The sequence below is a fragment of the Triticum aestivum genome, chromosome 7D (genome assembly GCF_018294505.1).
Source record: "Triticum aestivum cultivar Chinese Spring chromosome 7D, IWGSC CS RefSeq v2.1, whole genome shotgun sequence".
NCBI classification, from domain to species: Eukaryota; Viridiplantae; Streptophyta; class Magnoliopsida; order Poales; family Poaceae; genus Triticum; species Triticum aestivum.
Window position 1 is genome coordinate 619,999,770 of NC_057814.1, and position 12,338 is coordinate 620,012,107.

The window sequence follows — 12,338 nt, forward strand, 5'->3', positions numbered from 1 at the left end:
AGAGGGTCCTACCTCATCGGGTGCTCGGCGCACGGGCCATATTGCTTTTATTACTCACTTTGCATAAATTATTAATCATGCAACTCTTATTATTATTATTACTATTATCTCCGGCTTGCACTATTTTTTGTGCACAGGTAAATGATTTGGGTTGGGCAGCGCTGTCACTTCGGCGTATCGATATACCATGTCACCTCGGCTGGACCGTGGTCTTCGTCATCACTTCATTAACCCACGCCGGGTACTTCGGCGTCACACTGCCGGCCTGCATCGGTCGTGCTGTGTCGCCACTTCGGAGTGCCGAGCTCTTCGCTCTGCCACCTCAGGACTGGCTTGGGGCCTGGGACCTCGTCCCGCCGTAAGCTCGGACCGCGTCATCAATGCCGAACACATTAACCAGCTAAGTCGCTTTTATGCTCAAAGTTTTAAATTTTTTATTATGATCGGTTTGACCATGCTCACATGTGTTATTTGTTAAAAACACTTCTCTTACCCAAGTTACCTGGAGGCTCTTAAATTTTTATGAGCCGTTTTTTAGTAAATGTGTTTTCTTCTTGGTCGTTGCAAAGTCTTTTTCTACCACTCCTTTTTCGGCTTGAGTGTATGATCAATAGCCGGATAGCCTGTTTTCTCTCTAAAGCCGCTCGAGTTTAGCTCGCTAAACTGGCCTGAGAAGCACTCCGCCTTTGGGATAGGAGGCTGAAGCCGAAGGCTGACCCATTCGACGTCTTGAGATCGGATGTGTCATGTTAAAGCACGATGGAAGCACAAACTAATTTTAAGATCAATTTTCGGATTGGCACCAAGAAAAAAATGATTTAGTTCGGACGTAGAGTTTCCGCATAAGTTTTTTGGTTCTTTTAAGCTTATGGAACTTTTGATTTGTTTGTGTGTTCTTCTTTTATGAGGCGGGACATCCTCTTGACCGAGGTACCCTGCGTAATAATCCAGCTTGGGAAGTCTTTTTCGACCCATAGTTCGGCATTTTTCCTGCCGACCTGCACCTCGGTGTTGGGTCCGAGCATAAATCCCGCAGTACACTGCCGGACACTTTTTAAACATGGAGAATATCAACGGGGGGCTGCGACTTGAGCCGAACGCACCAAAAGCCAAGGTACTCCGAGGAGTCCTCGGCAAAATGTTCTCGGATATTGCTTTATATGCATCAGTTTTGAATTGTGTCTTCGGTCAATAGTTGGGTTGCCCGGCTCCTGTGCTTGCCTCCTACATTCCGCTATGTTTGGCTAGGTGCGCAAAGGGAGAACCACTGTGATTGTTCTTCCAGCTAGCATGGTTAAGCGCCTCACTGGAGAAAGCCGAAAACTGACTGTCACAATAAGCGTAAACTGGTTAGCGATCCAATGACTGTATTAAACTACACTACTGCAGGATGTTGCTAACGCGACACTATGATCAGAGACCCTTCGACGAAACTGTGTGCGATGCCATAATCGCAAACGGTGGTGTAAAATAACCGTCAAAAGGTGCAAAATGTTTGTGATGGAGGATGCATCAAACATGGTTCAGATTTTAGTTGCGTGTGTGATGCAGGGCATACGGTTCAGCTCAATTAACCGTTTGCAATGAGGAGGAACAAAGGAAACGGGCATCCAGATGAAGGTGTGTGCGATGTACAGCATACGGTTCACTCGGATGAATTGTTTATGATTAGGCAACACAAATGAAACGGTCAGCCCGATCAAGGTGTGTGCGATGTACAGCATACGGTTCACTCGGATGAACTGTTTGTGATTAGGCAAGAGAACATAAATGGTTCAATATAACAAGAGGTGTGTGATACGCGACAAACAGGTCTGTCACCAGAAATGTGTGCGAAGACCGATAAGAACGCAGACGATTGCTTCTAATAAGACGTATGTGTTCTGAGCAAACGATTGCTGGTATACAATTGTGAGTGATTGATGAAATCATCGCCGACGGGTTCCATTGTTTAGTTTGTGTGCGATGTGATTTTCTTTGTCCGCACAACATCTACGCTCTTTCTACAGAGCATCAACATATATACTTAAAAAGACAGCATTGCATAACCAAATTAAGCATATAATTACATAAGTGACTACACACATAACATTTCCACACACCAAAGAAATCAATTACATGCATACTAAAGTAGAAGAAGCGAGGATCTAATCATCTACTTTTGTTGCTACGACGCTTGCCATTGCTCTGCTTCCGGCTGGATCCCTGGCCGTTTTGGGGAAGGAGGGACTTCCTCATGTCAACAATCCGCCTGTACATGCCGTAGCTCGTGTACGCCTCCTTGGCCGCGTACACGACATGAGCTTTGTCGAGTTTCTCCATCTAGGCCAAGTGCCAGGCACGCTTGTCCTTGTTGCACAAATCCTTCATGTCTCTGTAGTAGGGGTCGATGATGACCTCGGCGAGGTGAACCAGTGAGTCCTTCTCATGCTCCTTGCTGCCCCTGATCTTGTATTGGCCCTGGATGTCGACAAGATTCTGGCAGGCGATGCACGAATTCTCGAGCGCCTTTACATCGTTGGTGATGTCCACCGTAGCGAACATGTAGTGGGGGCTGTTGACAAACCTGGCGAAATGCTCGCAAGGCCTGGTGGCCAGGCAGTAGTGGTAGACGAGGACGTGGTGGCGCACGCACATCTGGGTGACAGCGACCTTGGGACGAGACCCGGCACGAGCGCGGGTGTACTCGAGGTCGAACTCGACCACCTTGTACTTCTCCTCGGCAAGCAACAACTCCATGATGTGGATGGAGTGCTCCGCCCAGACCGGGTCATTGGTGTACACCACCGAGAGGTCCATGAACCTTCTGTGGGTGTCCACCACGGCACGCATGGTGAACTGCTGCGCGTCGTCGGCAGCCACTTAGAGCGCCATTGGAGCCGCACAGGATACCCTCTAAGAATTTCTCGTGGTGGGTGTGCTTCTTGCAATGGTGGGCGCGATCGAAATGTTGAAGAGACACAAGGGTAGATTAAATGCCGCTGTAATAAATGGGGGCCGGCCGGCCTGTAATCGTCACGTCTTGTCACGACGTTCATAGCGGAGGATTCTAGAATCCAGTGCACGCTTGACAACACCGCACCCCAGGCGTGGGCTTGAAGAGGCGCCAAATGTATCGTCAGTGAGCCTGTTCCCGCGCTACCGCGCTGTTTACAGCGCAAGCTTCCCGCCCGGCTAGTTTGGCCACACGTCGGCTAGAAGAGGGACAAATCGTGGGCGTTTATTGGCAGAAAGCTTTGTAAAAATGAAGTGTGTGGAATGACTTCGGTCATAAGTTTACCCTTGGGTGATGAGGTCAAAGTTACATAGATGGGTGATGATGGACACTCGAGTGCGATAATTAATTATGCGCTCTATAGTGCACACGGTGGAAGAAACCACCTGTGTGCAATAATGTCGAAGATCGCAGTCGAGTTAGCTATACAGATCGTGTGCTGTGAGATCGACAAGGTAAACTGATTTGAGAATGGTTAATAAAATCTAAGACCATTGCATATTAAGGTCAAAATAGTGCTAGCAATATACGAGTCTCATACGATGCCATTTCAACGATTGTATCACAAAAGCTTGAAATGTTACAAGGTTCAAATTCCAGAGTTATATGGCTCAAATTCGAAGATTACAAGGTTCAAAGTTGAAAGATCGTGGATGTCGCCTAGAGGGGGGTGAATAGGCGCTTTAAAATAATTACGGTTGAGGCTTGAACAAATGCGGAATAAACCTAGCGGTTAATTTGTCAAGCACAAAACCTACAACAACTAGGCTCACCTATGTGCACCAACAACTTATGCTAAGCAAGAAAAACTACTTAGGTGATAGCAAGATATATGACAAGAAACAATATGGCTATGATAAAGTAAAGTGCATAAGTAAAGGGCTCGGGTAAGAGATAACCGAGGCACGCGGAGACGACGATGTATCCCGAAGTTCACACCCTTGCGGATGCTATTCTCCGTTTGGAGCGGTGTTGAGGCACAATACTCCCCAAGAAGCCACTAGGGCCACCGTAATCTCCTCACGCCCTCGCACAATGCAAGATGCTGTGATTCCACTAAGGGACCCTTGAGGGCGGTCACCGAACCCATACAAATGGCAACCCTTGGGGGCCGTCACCGAACCCGTACACTTTGGCAACCCTTGGGGGCGGTCACCGGTACCCGTCAAATTGCTCGGGGCGATCTCCACAACCTAATTGGAGACCCCAACGCTTGCCCTGAGCTTTACACCACAATGATTGAGCTCCGAACACCACCAACCGTCTAGGGCGCCCAAGCACCCAAGAGGAACAAGCTCAAGGGTACCAAGCACCCAAGAGTAATAAGCTTCTCAACTTGTAACTTCCACGTATCACCGTGGAGAACTCAAACCGATGCACCAAATGCAATGGCAAGGGCACACGGAGTGCCGAAGTCCTTCTCTCTCAAATCCCACCGAAGCAACTAATGCTAGGGAGGAAAATGAGAGGAAGAACAAGAAGGAGAACACCAAGAACTCCAAGATCTAGATCCAAGGGGTTCCCCTCACATAGAGGAGAAAGTGATTGGTGGAAATGTGGATCTAGATCTCCTCTCTCTTTTCCATCAAAAACTAGCAAGAATCCATGGAGGGATTGAGAGTTAGCAAGCTCGAAGAAGGTCAACAATGGGGGAAGAACACCAGCTCAAAGGATAAGGTTCATTGGGGAAGAAGACCCCCTTTTATAGGTGGGGAAAAATCCAACCGTTATGCTCACAGCCCGCATAGAGCGGTACTACCACTCGTCCTCACGGTACTACCGCTAAGGGTAGCGGTACTATTGCTTGCGAGCGGTACTAAAAAATACATCCGTGCCTACCACCGCTGGACTTGTGACGATTTTTTGGTCCGGAGCGGAAGTAGCCACGGAAGTAGCCGCGGTAGTACCGCTCCCAAGAGCGGTAGTAAAAAATTACATCCGCTCCTGTCCGCGGTAGTACCGCTGCAACCTTTTCATAACACCAAAACTACCACAACTTCTGCAAACGGACTCCGAATTCGACGAAACCAAGTTTGTTGGAAAGCTAGCGACAAGGGCTAACACAATCTTGATAGAAATAACAATAAGAAGCAAATTAGAAAAGGCCCAAGAGAAAATGGTGAGAACCCTTCCTCGAATAAGACCGAAAAAAACTACAACACCGAAAACGCAATAGAAGAGGCATGTGAACTCTGTTTTTGATGAACTCGAGATTGTCATCAAGATGAACATAAGGTCTAAGACTCACAAAGAGAAACAAACAAGAACCAAGACACATGATGCAAGGATGCAATGGTTTGAGCTCTCTACTAACGATACGATCAAGCTACCAACTTGAGAGCCCCCATTGATAGTACGGCAAACGATCCTATAACCCGGTCTCCCAACTACCATCATGAGACCAGTAAAATAGAAAACCTATCAAGGGCAAACCTTTGCCTTGCACATGATCCACTTGAGCTAGATGATGACGATCTTGTCCACCTTAAGATGGACCACCTTTCTTGATTGCGTTGGGTCGATGGAGACTAGATGATTGCTCCCCCATACTCCACTATGGGTGAGCCACTCTTTGGCACATCTTCACAAGTCCATTGACACGACAATGGATGGCAAGCTTCAAGAACTTGATCTCTTCGTGATGCCCCACCTGAACTTGCACACGGCAATCTTGATGACGATCACCACTTGATGTCATCCTTTCCATGGGTTGTATGATATCTTCCTCTTGACGCAAGCCCATGGACACGTACCTAACCCCACATAGAACTCTCACATAGACCATGGGTTAGTACACAAAGTGCAATGGACAATGCTTACCATACCATGGGATCACTTGATCCCTCTCGGTACATCTTTTACGCTTTGTGAGTTGATCAACTTGATTCACTCTTGACTTAGTCTTGATCAACCTTGAATCTTTCCAACTCTCTTCGTTTGGATGATGTCTTGAAGGTAAACATGAATGATCTCACAATCTTCTTCTTCAAGACATGCTTGCAATAAGCTCAAAACTCACATGACCAATCTTTGGATAATTCCTTAATAGCACCTTGGTCAACATATAAACTCCTTGAAACCAACACATGGACTTCAAGAAATGCCTGTGGACAAATCCTTCAAATATAACTCAATGCAACCATTAGTCCATAAAGAATGTCATCAATTACCAAAACCACACATGGGGGCACCGCATGTCCTTTCAATCTCCCCCATTTTGGTAATTGATGACAATCACTTTCAAGAGAGTTCATATAAGGAATTATGCATCACCATGCCATGCAACAACCAATAATGCATGCGTAGGAGATGTGTATGCTTAGGAACAAACCAAAGCCAGAAGAGACAACTCTCTAAACTTCTCAACAAAACTCTCTGAAACTTCTCCCCCATTGGCATCGATTACCAAAATGGGCGAAAAGCTTAGAAGGCCAATATAAATTGTGGTCCTCCATAAATTGTGTATTTCTCAACAAGTGAGTGGAATGCAACACACATATCCAAAGGTAAATATTTGGAGGAACACAAACTATATTGAGGCACAAAGATAGCAAAAAAATGATATGCCACAAAGACATAAAAAGAGACAGAAACAAGAAATCAAAAGATACCAATTGAAGCAAGCAAACAAAGGATATCAATTGAACCAACTAGACCGAAGATTCTATGAGCCACATGAATAAGGATATTACGATATGAGTAAAGGAGTGTTCTAAAGAAAACTAGAGGAGCTCCCCATGATTTGTGCACACATAAGAATTTTTGTATTTGGATACAAAGTGCACAAAATAGGATCATAGCTCCCCCAAAATCAATAGAAACTTACAACAAGTGCAAGTGAGCATATAGGAAACAAAGCCTAGCACTTGCAACAAGAACATGGTTGAGCAATCATGTAAAAGAGGCAACTAAGAATATGCTCAACCAAAATGATGTGTGTGAGTCATGACAAAGCACTAGAGAAGACTAATATAAGGATGAGCATAAAGCATCAACATAGTCTTGGATAAATGAGATACATGGTGCATGACATTCCTTCCCACACACACCCACTAGCAAATGAGTTCACAAGCTCACTAAAGATAACAACAAAGCTTGCGACAACCCATGGTGAAGATAGAAGATGAAAGCCTCATCAAGACGAGGGATACCAATTAAGATGGCAAAAGCCTCGTAGAGATAAGCATGAGGAAAATAATCTTCACCACACAAGAGTGCATCAAGATGCAACGAGATAAGACACGCACTCAAGGCAAAAGCTTTTATGCAGCCACGAAAGAAATAACATAAGAAAGACAAGGTGGACGTGAAAGAAAGGATATCATCTAGAGATGTAATTTCTCTCAAGTGTATAAGGTTCTAGGTAGACGAAATTATGATGATATATCTCTACAAAGAAGGATGTACACCCGGAATAGTTACAACACAAAGGAACAAGATATCCACAAGGAAGTCATAAATATACCAATAAGAAATTTGCTTGAGAGCATAGCACATGGCTAGATATGGTCTTATTGTATATAAATGAACTAGCAATGAAACCCGCGCATTTGCGCGGCTAGACTTGCTAAAAAAATTATGTCTTGTTTTTTGGTTAGCCGCTACATGAGTATTTATATAGAGAAGTTATGTTTAGAAAAGATTATTAAACTTGGAGCCCCATTGAAATTTTCTAAACAAAAATGCTACACCTACGTAATCTGTTACTTAAGCTTACATTTCTTTTCTTCCTAGCTAATCATCTCCCCCCTGATTTTCCTGGGGTGGGCCTTGACCTTATCTCTCGTTCAACCAAATTAGGCCAAATCAGCTCTTATGTAACTTTCTTAAGTAGTTTTACATAGCTGTAGCAAAGCTCTTTTCTAAAAGTCTCATGATTTGTAGCTGTTGGTTGCCAGTTTTCCCAATTCTTTTCCTTCGCATCCCTATGCATTCGATTACTTTAGAAGTCGTTGCCAAGAAAATGAAACAATGTTATTTACTATTTCGCTGGTTTCCAGTCTAAAACAACCTATTTTTCAATGGTGTAGAAATTGCTAGTGTTTCTCTCTCCCGACAACAGTGCAACATTTTTCTGATGATGAACATGTTCTTTTGCATTGAATTATATTTTTTAGCATAGCCAAAATGGTTATTGACGCACTTTCTATAAATTTGCTCCTAGCATTCTTGGTAAACCTTTTTTTATCACATGTTCAATTATATATATTATTATTTTCTCTACCCATATGCCTCTCGAGGAAACATGATCAGCCTTCGGTGGAAATTTCTACTCTTATGTGGGTAATATGATTGGTACTGTCGTCTTTCACAAAATGTTATTCATATAGTAATAAACATTTCAGTATTGCTATTTCTCGGACGACTATGAAATTAGCATTCAATGATCAGAACCATCTGATTCTATCATTGAGATTCATGTAAGCACAGATAGTCGTACAATAGCTGTGAAAATTGACTCAAGAACAACCTTTTTGTGCATTTGTTTTGCATCAAGTTTCATTTTAATCTGACGGTTATCAATTTTTTTAATTTTTTATTGTATTTCATGTTCAGCTTTACGCGTATAATTTATATGTAAATCCCATTGCTGAATCTAGTTTGCTGAAAACAATTTCTATTTATTTGTACTCGTTATTTTGAACTGCCCATATAAATTGAGTTTTCTTCTTTATTGACCTAATGAGAAATATTTTTTTATTTTTGTGACCAACCTCATTAATAACCTTTGTCCTTCGATTGACCCCTGATCAAATGTGTAGATTCTCTAGCTTAAAGCGACAGTAACATTTATGTGATATTTTGTTTTGTTGGGGCAATCATTTAGTTTTGAGCTATGTGCTTGCTATAGTTTTTTGACATCAAACTCATTTGCACCAATTTATCCAACGTATGCCAACATAAAAAAAATACAAAGTCTAGCGTCATGTGGAGCTATCATCTACAAATGAGTTGACTCATGCATATGTTTCCATGCATCTAACACACGACACATACATACTCGCTAACGCCCAATCGGTAGATGCAGTCACGCAGACAGTCGGCAACTTTTTTTTAGGCTAGGGTGAGATAACGGTAGCTTATATGCACGTGAGTTTATCTTTGTCTCTAAAAAAAAGATACACGTGAGCTGGCTCTATACATGGTATGGATGTGGTGTTTGGGCCAGCTCCTTCAGAGCGCTCGGCTATTCGGACACGGAATGCTCTACTCTCTCTTTGTGGCTGTACATCGTATTGTTGTTACCTTCAAATGAATTTTGAAATTGATTTTTTATTCATAATATATATAAGTAGTACCTGGAGATATATTATACAAAGTTAATGATAACGTTGTTGCCGTGTGTAGATTTGTTGCCGCTATGCCTTCGATCTCCAAGACGTGCGGCAATTGCCTCGAGTGTTCGCCGATGTGCTTCCGACGTTGCCGCGTATAGATTTGTTGTTGCTATGCCTTCAATCTCCGAGACTTGTGGCGGCAGCCTCGAGTGTTCGCCTATGTGCTTCCGACGTTGCCACATACATATATGTTGTTGCTATACGTTCAGTCTTCTCCAGGATGTGTCATGGCGGCCTGGAGTGTTGGCCGGGCGGAGGTGTGCATTTCTCAGCTTATACATTTGTACTCTTGCTTGAAATCAAGTTGCGTGTGTGTTTCAATAAGAAATAAGTCAGCTAAGTTGTACGTGTTCCAGAAATAAGTCAGCTAAGTTGTACGTGTTCCAGTTAGGAATCTACCAGTCGTCTTTATTGGGCGTATTCTTCACGGACATCAGTCAATCGTATATGTTTTGGTCTCCTTTTTTACTGACGTACAATCCGTTTTGGCCTGGTACATGTACGTGTAATGCACGTGGTTCAAACTTCTATGATGTAAATCTCCACCGTTGGTTTTTCTTAACTTTAGAGTGATTAATCCTCACCGTTCGTTTTCTATCGCTTTAATTATATAATAATAGATAGATTCCAACCACACGAACATCAAAGACATCACAACTAGCAGCAACATATCATTGTTGGGATGCTTTGAAAAAGGAAACAAGTATCACAAGAAAGAATGAATAACATGCCATGATACAACCTACACAAGGTTGATGCAAGAGATGTGTGCATTAAGTATATGAAGATACTTGTTCCCGAGTTAACATTGGAAGGATGTAGTAGATACTAATTGAAGGTACAAAGTAGTTCATTGATCATCCTAGCTTGACTCCAATAAGCACATGGTGACAACACCTTCCTTGTGAGTGAGCCGAGCATCTAATGCATCTCCAATTGTTCCTAGAACAACAACACAAAATAAATAGTACCCAAACTCGTTGGGACCAAAGAGTTAGAGAACCAACAATACATAGGACAAACTCCACATAAATATGTGCACATAGATATGAAAATGAATTTCATGCACATCTCATCCAATTTGAGACTTGGTGGAGTTTCCCCTGTATATTGGGTCAAAGAAAGAAAGCATGTCAAAGAAACTACATGAAGTTAATATGCATGCTTAAGACTTTCAAGAACCGATACCAAATGATAAAGAAAAACCAAGTGAAGAAAAGATACCAAATGAATAAATAATCACTTGGAGGATATCCATAATAGATACATCGAGGAATGAGATATCCTATGATACACACTAAATAAAAGATATCAAACTCCCAAAAGAGAGGATGGTTCCAAACAAACCAAGCTCTCTATAAAGTTTCATGATGGCACAAAGTACCAAAAAGAAAACGGCTTGCCTTCCACCAACACACACTTGATAAGGATCGCAAGATGGGTGCTTTATAGAAAATAGGATAGCTCCCCCAAGACTAGTGCATTATAGAGAATTTGCATTTGAATACAAAATGCATAAGGTGGGATCACCACTTTCACTATATCTAGAAAACACTAGACAAGATCAAGAGATTAACAAGATCCACAAGTGGTACGGAAGACAAAGGGAGTTGATACATTCCTAGGCAAGAGATAAGGCAAATAAAAGGAAAGGCCAATGTAAAGATGATCAATAATTTCTACCACCCATAAGTGAGTAGCAATTGTCAAAAGACAAGAAGTATTTGGAAATAATTCCCATTGGTAGATAGCAAGGATATCCAACATCATCTTCACACCGAACACAAGCAAATTGCAACTTGTAGAGCTAACATGCCACCTAGAACAAGATAATTTACAATATCAATACTAGGTGACAATATCTCAAATGTACACATTTTCTAGGCTTGTAATATGCACATAGCATATTACTCCCCCATAATGTGACACCAATAAAACTTAACAAGGGGCAATGGGAGGATCCAACAAGAGATAATTAATGGACTATTTAGAATTTGAATTTCTCATGAGAAGACATACCACATAGCGACTAGATAATCTTGTAATATCAATACTAGATGGTATTCCTCATGTACACACATTTATAGGATTGTGACATGCACAAAGCACATCACCCCCCCCCCCCCACAATGGGATATTCCATTAATCTCTAACAAGAGCCAACTAAGATACAAACAAGATGCACAAATGCTCAACGTACGACACACATGTACATGAAGTGCAAACCAACATACATATACTTGATTACTCAAGATAAGCAATTTGGAGACACAACATATACAAACACATGCAAGGAACAAAACCAAAACATGCAAAGGGGCAAGTAACTTTCAATGTAAACAATTTAAGTACAGGTTACCGCAAGGAGGCATATTGGATAGAAACTTGATAACCCACTTGACTTGGCTTGAGACAATAAGAATGATGAAGTCCCCTTAATTCTTCATAACGTAGCCACGTCTCCAATGACCTCCAACAAACACCTATTGATCAAGTATGAGCTAGTTGGTCCCCAACCAAGTTGGGTCCTAAGAAGTTAGTCACAATAGGCTTGGCTACCCAAATGGTTCTTTTCTTGACACCACTTTGAGTACCAACAAATTTGACAAACACATTGCCAACCTTATCCTTCCCAAGAGAATAGATACCATCAATTAGAATAGGGTTGGATAAGGTACCATTCGTGCATGAAGAAGCGACGTGACCTTTTTCACGACATAGGTAGCAACGTCTACCCTTTACTTTCTTCTCACTAGATTTCTCAACTTGTGAAGGATTAGCTTGAGTTTTCTTGGGAAGAGGCCTTTCTTCAACTTGAGGTTGAGAATGAGAGTGAACTTGTGGCCGCTTCCCTTGTTGCTTGTCACTAATGGCCTTCTTCTTCAAAGGGCAAGATCTAACATGATGCCTTTCAATCTTGCACTTGAAGCAAATGATCTTGGCTGAATTCTTGACTTGCTTTTGGCCCTTCTTCTTGTTGCTCTTGGACTTCTTCTTCTTATTGG